Genomic DNA, 8836 nt, shown 5'->3' with positions numbered 1-8836 from the left:
AATGTACGCGCATCCATCATTTCTTTCGTTTTTTTTTTTTTCCTTTCATATTAATAACCGCGGCGCGCTCAGCGATTTCGAAAATACTGATTAGGTGCGAAAGGAGGCCGCGCGTATAACTGTATAGGAGGGAACGTGTGGACGTGGGGTGAGGAGCATGTGGGGCCTCAAGGTGAGAAAAGAAAAATGACGAAGACGGGCTGAGGCAACGCGTTGCCGCGCCGTCGTCGTCGTCGTTCTTGCGGCGTTTGAAGGCGAGAGAGGAGTCAGGAGACGCGCGGCGCTTTCGCAGATTCCACGTGAGATACCTGCCGGCATTCTTATAGTCCTGCAGCGAAGCATTAAGCCGGATGCACATTCGTCGTGGACGACGTTCGTTCGCGGTATTCGTTTTCCAAGAAAAATATCTTCCGCCTTGAAACGAATTTTACGGCAGATTTCGTTGACGGGGGACGCAAGGGTCCCGCGCGCCTCGATCCGACGACGTCGGATACCTCTCTCCTCCCCTCCCTCCTCTCCCCCCTTCACATGGACATGGTCTTCACGTTTTCATTCGTCGCGCCCTCGAATTATTATTCCTGCCGACTAATTGGATAGATGTCGTGCGTTAAATCTATTTTGAAGAAAAGATCGCTCGGCGCAGTTCTACGAATGTGCGGTGAATGGTGTGACGATTCTCCCGGACAAGGGTGAGGAAGGGGGAGGGGGGGAAGGGAGGAAAAAAAGAAGGAACGAAAGAAAGGGTATCTTCGCGCCTGCCACCCCTGCGCGAGCAATGTGGCGGCGCCGCGCCGCTTTTATCGCCGGTGCGCATCTGATGACGAGACCGAGATGTTAGCACTCCCACGCTGTTAGGCCCGTCCATTTATCCCACCCGACGTACAAAACTCCACCCTCTCCGCCTTCATTCGGCATATCTCCGATCGCGAAATAAAAGGGAGGGGAAAAAGGAAGGAGAGGAGCGCGAGAAAGGAAGGAAAGAAGAAAATAAGAAGCGCACGAGGATGTGGATGCGAGGAGGCGAGGAGGCGAGGAGGCGAGGAGGCGCGACTCCCAATTTCGCCGGCGCGCGGCGCGGCGATTTAAGTCGTCATTGTACGGAGCCCGTACGGCGGAAATAAGAAGAAATCGCGACCGTCTCGCAGGATCATCAGTCTCTATTGTAGGATTTTACGATGGAATTCTGACGGTGCATCTTGCGTTTTCACACGACGACGACGACGACGACGACGGGGCGACGGCGCGACACAGGTATGGCGCTCCGCGCGGCTCCTCCGTGCGTGAAAAAGATCGGAGCGCGAGGAACGCTACACGCGTGGGAAGAAGAGGAGCGCAGGAGGAAGAAAAGAGAGGCTTATGAGATCGGCTTGAAAGGATGTGGCCTGCTCCGCGTCGACTATTCATAATCGAGAATGACAAATCTAATAGATTCTCGGCGATGCCGCGCCGGTTTGTCGCGCGAGAGAGTCGCGAGACGATGTCCGACGAGACGGAGCGGCCGCAGCCCCTTCCCCTCCCCCTCCAACCTTCTTAGAGGAGAGAAAACCAAGAGAAAAAGTGAGAGTGGTTTTATTCAAGGCAACGGATGTAACGCTCCATCGAGTTCGGGGCCTGGGGTCCGGGGGCCCGTCGACGATGAAGATGATGATGCTGTCGCCATCGCCATCATCGTCGTCGTCGTCGTCGTCGTCAGCGCGCCGCCACGCCGCCGCCACGCCGCCGCCGTCGCCGTTGTCATCGTCGACTCCTATATGGCTTTACAATGGTACCCCCCATTGGAGAACGAGCTGTGCAATAAGAAACCCAATGCGTGAATGAAGTCCAAGTCACACACGACAAAGCTTCTTCGGACAATACTGTGACACGCCAGCGGAATAGTATTGTTACTGTTGCACCGAACTAACCTTTGGACAATTCATCGAGGGGATTCATCGCCCTTAGAAACCGGACGTTCGATAATGCACAATTCGACATGCATCCCGTACTCATTCTGTTATTTTCGTCTCTCTCTCCTCCCCCCCCCTCTCTCTCTCTCTCTCTCTCTCGGCCGTTGCGCCGATGCGATTACTACATATGTGTCGACCGAAATGTCAGTTTAGTCTAGTCCTCCGCAGACGAACCTGTTTTTCACTGCTCACTCACAGTTCTCACAATCAGACCGACTTGGTCATTAGTGAACGGTTGTATTTTTCTAAGGATTTTTAGGCTCTAAAAATTCTGAAAAAATTCTGGCACACTCCTTTAACATTTAGCAATATGATTGTACAATTATGTGAGCCATAAAACTTGTTTTTATATATGAATTTGAAACAAAATTGAAAAAAACGTCCGGGGTCTCAAACGACTTTGTTTGGTCTGCGAGAGGCTTGGGTTCGATTCAAGAATTCAGTAATTTATACGAATGTATTATTTACGCGATACGATGCAACTTAAAATTAATATTTATCTTTATATAATTAATATTTATTTTTAATTATTATTTATACACCGAAGAAAGAAAATTTGTTAAAAAATTAAAATATTTAGTCGGATACGTTCAAATAAACATTGGGTTGATTCAACAATTATTTATTTGCACAAAAAAAAGACATAATTTATTCATGCCAACTATTAACATTTTTTAATCAAAAATCAACTGACTTAATATTTAGTTGAACATATCAGATTAAATATTTTAGTTTCTCAACAAATTTGTTTCTCAATGTACGATACGTATAAAAATTGCTGTATTTATATTATTATTTATAATTCTTATACTGACGTTGAGATGTATACGCGTGCGCTTATTGCTTGTGTATGTATTTTTGCAGACGTAAGAGCATCGCGAGCGATAAAATTGCAAGCCATATACGTGTTTTACGTATGTACAAGTGCATACGTACGTATACGAGAAACGGACAGCAGTATCAACGTTCGTTGGCATCGTTAACTTTAAACTCGACTTTATATAAACATCGTGATCTGCGCATATTTACACAAAGACGATACGGAGATACGCGTCGAGCTACATAATTTTTATAAACAATAACGCACGGAAAGCAGATCCGCGCCTTCGACGTAAAAACCTTCCGTTTTAATAACAGTTTGACGTCTGACGTATTCCCGTGCGTATCAAGTACAAGGGGGAAACTGCAGATGTACACCGAAAAATGCCGGTTTAATAAACGTTCGACAAACGGAAGTACACGATGGGATACTCGTTGGGACAATTGCGACCAAGCTCGAGACTCGTCCCGCGACGACGTGCGCGTTGCTTTCGCGAGAAATCTAAACTGCCACGGATAAGTATACATTTATAACATACGCGAACGATGATAAGCGCGTATCTTTCTCTCTCTCTCTCTCTCTCGCGCTTCTGTTAATTAATTATGACGAAAGTGAAAGCGCGACTACGTTTACTTCATTTAGCCGAGCGTCGCCAACGGTCGTTGTCGTTTACGTTCGAAGATTAATGGGGCAATAGACAGCGCCGTAAACGATCGGTCTGCGAGATAGTACCCGCTAACGCGCTATAACGAAGCGCGTGTTTTTTGAACGCGAGAGCGGACGCGCATCGTATCGTCGCCTTAAATTAAACCTAAGGTCACCTCGACCTCAGACAGCGATATATCAAGAGCATATCCTATACACCGCGAGAGCGAGAGGGAGAGGAAGAGAGAAAGAGGGGCGGTCTCGCGGCGCGATTCCGCGAGGTCTCTTCGCCACACGTCAATCTCGGCACTCCTTCCAATCGTGAGAAACGCGGGGGATATGATCGGCCTAAAGATTTCCGCTACCGATCGAAATCATCGCATGCACGCACATAGACACACAAACACACACACACACACCCGTTGTTCGCGTTATAAATAATCGAGACGTATTGTGCGCCTATATTTAGTTGAAGCCTAGTGCGCATCAGTATTTCATTTGAGGAGATCGGCGGGAGCAGCCTTATACTTGAAAATCACGGCTGGTCTCCCCGAAGCCGGTACCGGCGCGCGGCGGCGCTCCTGCGGAACGAGCGTCCGTCCTTCTACCTGGCGCCAAGCTGCCGCGCCGCGGTACCGTTCCGAGACAATGCCTTTTTATCTACGAAGGAACCGAGGGAAGGGAGGATATCGTCGCGCAACCCCGAGCTGAATGAAGTTATCGCGTTGTGTTGCGCCAGACACTCTTTCTTCCCCTCTCTCTCTCTCTCTCTCTCTCTCGCTCTCTCCCCCAGGTTCTCAGTGTAATCCTGGCGCCGGATACAAAATCACGTTACGGTATTTTTTTCTGTGTGTATAAAGGTCCGGGCTCTATGGCCGAAAACGATTTCTGACCGTCACTCCGAGACGCACAAATCCATAATACGAGTTTGTAACTCCATTAAATCTCCACAGAAAAACGACCCCCTGTGCGACAAGGTGGTGACGGATGTGGCGCCTTTCTCGGAACATCTGCTCGGGAGAGTTACGCATCTATAAGCTAGGTTGAGGAAATACAATTCCGCCTAATGATACTTTTAAGTAGAAAGTTTGAATTGTATTCCTTTTTCCTTTGTGACAAATTCTCTCGACAATGAAAACCAAAGGCTAATCGTTTTAAGGATGTAGAGGGCATTTCTCGAAACATTAAGAAAATTATGAAAAAATTAGAGGTCGTTTTATATTTAAAAGTGGTAGACAAAATTTGGCGGCCCTTCTGTCTGGATAAACAGACATTTCAATAGAAAATAGACATGTGCTCTAATGAAAATATAATTAAAAATCTCAATTTTCATTTAAGTACTTTCAATATTCAAGATGATTTACTTAAAGCTTCAATGTGATGCAGAGATCAGTTCTGTAAAATAAACAAAGTTTATTTATTTACAAAATAATTAAATGATCATAATAAAATTTTATATAAATCATCTTGAATGCTTAAAGCACTTTTACATCAAAATTGAGATTTTTCTTAGCGTTGAAAAATATAATGTAATTTTTAATAACAAATAGAGTAAATAAACTATAAAAATATGTTATTAAATAAAAATACAATCTTATTCACACTACTTTCATTTCTAAATTTTATTTACTTTGCAGGGACCGTGTGTCCGATACACCCTCAACGTTCTTCAAACCTTTCCTTTGTAATTTCCCCACTTTATAAATCTGTATTATTCCTAAGTGTACGGAACCGGAGGAATGCGGTTCGAATAATAGCTTGGCGCGACATTCTTTCGCTTTTGATCGAACAGCTCCATCCGTCTCTCCGTTCTACTGCGTCATGGGCGATTCTCGAAAGATTATTCGGGATTCGCCTAACAAAAATTAGCTCGTCAGCCACGTAAATATTTCTCTCGCGATGATTTAGGTAAACCTTCAACTGCCTGAACTATAATTTGCGAAAACGAGAAATAATTTAAGCGAGATATGATTTTGTCGCTCGGCAGAAAGTACAAAACATAAAAAAAAAGCAAAAGTGAAGTAAAAGATTAAAAATTTTTGACCAATTCGCGATTGAAAAAGACCTAAATCTGAGGTCGAGACGTGGATTCATTTGAGTAAACATATTTTGCCAGAAAGTTGACGGAATTTAAAAATTATTTATTAAAATTCTTGACTTTCGTCAGAATCGCAAAACTATTTGGAAAAACTCCAACTTTTGAAGATGTTTGCTTTCAACGCAAGAGTTCTCGCGGAATCGTCACGCACGCGACGCCGGTGGTGTCAGGCGTTGCAACGTCTTTATTGTAACGTCTCCATTTTCGCCAAGGGACGATTCGATCGGGCGAAAGAGATCGGGGAGATTCGGCGTCGTCCTTTGAACGGACGCTACAGATTTCTCACGGCAGCAGTATCGGTGAGGAATATGTGTCATGTCGGATAAACAGACTATAATAATATTACACTATAAATACACAGTCTCTCGTCTCCGTGGTTGCAGGCCGGCAGGCCGGCAGGCGCCGGCGCCGACAGCCGCCGGCGGCCGTGTACATTACACGCGCCGAGGAGGCGCATTACCCGTCCCGCGTATTCGACGGGGTACTCGCTCTGTCTTATTCCCCCCTGTCCCCGTCTCTACCTTCTTCTCACGGTTTATAACGCGCGCTTCATTATTTTTCACTCTTGCCGCTTCTACACGCGACTCGTCTCAAAATACCGTCTACTCCACGCTTGATATCCCTGTGTTTTTAGAGGGCTCTTGCCCTAGAATATTAATAAACGCTTTATCTATTTATCTTTCTCTCTCTCTCCCCCTCCCCCTTTCTCTTTCGTCTCCTTTTGCCGTGCCACGCCGCGGCCCCTTTTGCTTGTCGCGTCCATCTTCTCCCACGAGCCGACGGGGCTCTGGCGTTCCTTACCAAACTGACCGGATCGCGCGACACCGCGGCGTGTAGTAACTGGCTTGGTTGAACGACCAACCGACTCGATCTCATCTTCCCATCTCCGTTCACTCGGTCTTTCTCTCTCTCTCTCTTGCTCTCTCTCTCGCCCGGCTCGTAGAGGCGTGAGGCGAGCCGTCGACACAGCGCGACGCTTTATCTCGGAAGGGTATAAAAAAAGAGAGAGAGAGAAAGAAAGAAGACAAAAAACCCCCATCGTTCCTTTCCGTCTTATTCGATTTCTTCGCGAATCTGGACGAACGCGAAAGAGGACGCGAACGCGTTCTTCCCCTTTCCGCCGTCCCGCTTGCCAACTCGCGCGTCTTTCCGTGCACGTGCTTATTTGTTGTAGGAGTTTACGCGTCGCGCGCAGATCACCGTGTAGGTGTACACACGAGGAAGTATTATTCGCGTCCCACACGCTCGGTTATTATGGCTCCAACAACCTCTCGTTCTCCGTCTTTCTTTGCGACGGAGTTTAGCCGAGTGCGCGTCTCTCGTTCCGTAAATTACACCGGTCGCACGAGGAAACGTAGCGGCGCCGAGTCTACTTCGTATACAGCACGGAAAAATTGCAGCAACGTTTTGCAGAAATCTTTCGCCGCGAGATTGCAACGGTGGTGCAAAAATCTTGCCAAATATTTTGCCGCAATGACAAAATGTTCGCCTTTAGAAATATTACAATACAATCGTTTTGTGATACTATTTCAGTTGTGATATTAACACATTTTGGCACAGGGACATCATGTGCTCCTGATTTTTATACTCAAAAATAAAAAATCTTACTGTCAAAATACATTTACTTTTATTTTCAAAATTAACTTTGGAGAGTTATGAACTCTCTCTCTCTCTCTCTCTCTCTCTCTCTCTCTCTCTCTCTCTCCCCTCTTCAAAGAAGCATCTCATTCAAATGTAAATGAATAATCTGTAATATCCATTCGTTATATCTGAAATTTGGATAGTTCAGGACAGTTCGAACAATAAAGAAGATTGGAAACATAAGAGCGGTCATTCCCCGAATCTTTTTTTCTACACTAATATTTCAGAAAATATTACACTGAGAAAAAAAATTGGTTAAAAAACTCAAATATTTAGTTCAATACGATCAACTAAATATTGAATTGATTCAACATTTATTTAGTTGCGCGAAAAATGGTATAGTTTATATCAATCATTCAAATTTTTTTAAGAATTAATTAAATCAACTCAATATTTAGTTGCATGTGTCAGACTAAATATTTTAGTTTTTCAAGATTTTCTTTTTCGGTGCAGGTTCGAACTGAATAAGTTTCGAACTTTCGAATCTGAAATAAGTTCAGACAGTTCGAACATACATTCAGTTCGAAAGATTCGAACCATTTAACGAATCAATCATAAAATGTGAACTGTTTGAACTATTCAATCACCTAATGTTTCCAAGTAATATACTTGAAAAAGTTTGGTAGTAATAATTAAGCTTGGATGATGGTTACTAAGCTTTGGAAATAATTTCAATTAAATATTCAATCAACGTAATCAAATGTTTAGTAATATTTGATAACCGTTTGATCAATTGCTTAGTAATTAGTAATCGAGTGATTACTATCAATATAATTACTACACCGAGATAAAAGATTACAAAATTTTAATACATATTTGTTTGAATACTCGCAAATGAAATATTTACTAAACGTAAATACTTATTCAATACAAAAACCACTAAGTTAATTATCATTTCTTTTATCGAATAAATATTTATGTGCCGTAAGTGAATATTTCATTGTAAGCATTAACAAATATTTATTCAAACCGAGTAACCTTTTTCTCAGTGCAAATATTTGGTTATCTTGAGCAACGATTTAATTGAAATGATTCGATCGCTCGAGCGAAGCTCGATTTTTATCAGGTTATCACGAAACCTTTTCCTTCAGTGTGACACCGAGCGATGAACGTAAACTCGTATCCTCGAAGTATCGTCGTGCGTACTGTGCGTATCGCGCGGGAAACATCCTGATCTTTGGGATCAAACGGTCATATTTCTTCCGTCGCAATCGCGCGAAAGGCAAGCAGGTTATCTCTCCGCGTCTTCTTTTCCCCCCACCTCGCGTGTCTCTGCACTTTTCGTGATTTCTCGCGCAAGAGAGCGCGAATCCATCGTATCCACGGTCGATCTCCGGTCTCCGGTCTCCGGCGCGACTGCAGTCACGGTGTCGCGGCCGCGGATATTGCGACCATCGCGGCGCCACGATTAACATACGATTATCATAAATTCTAATCGGAAAACGCGCCGTGAAATTTAAATATCAAACGGCGCGTGGTGTTTACCGAGACCGGGGAAAGGTGCCGACTTTTTCTCCGCGGCGCCGGCCGCCACGAGAGGAGAGCCGGGCTTATCGTATTTGCATTAACGACCATCCGGCGTGAATTAATGGCTGATTATGCGGCATTCCTGAATGCATTTACCAGCCGCGTGCGCCCGTAACGCGCGCACACGCTATTCATTTAAATAGCGGCGAGTAGCGTTTT

This window comes from Solenopsis invicta, chromosome 7, assembly GCF_016802725.1.
Source record: "Solenopsis invicta isolate M01_SB chromosome 7, UNIL_Sinv_3.0, whole genome shotgun sequence".
In the NCBI taxonomy this organism is placed as follows: Eukaryota; Metazoa; Arthropoda; class Insecta; order Hymenoptera; family Formicidae; genus Solenopsis; species Solenopsis invicta.
Note: the sequence above shows the minus strand (reverse complement) of the source record.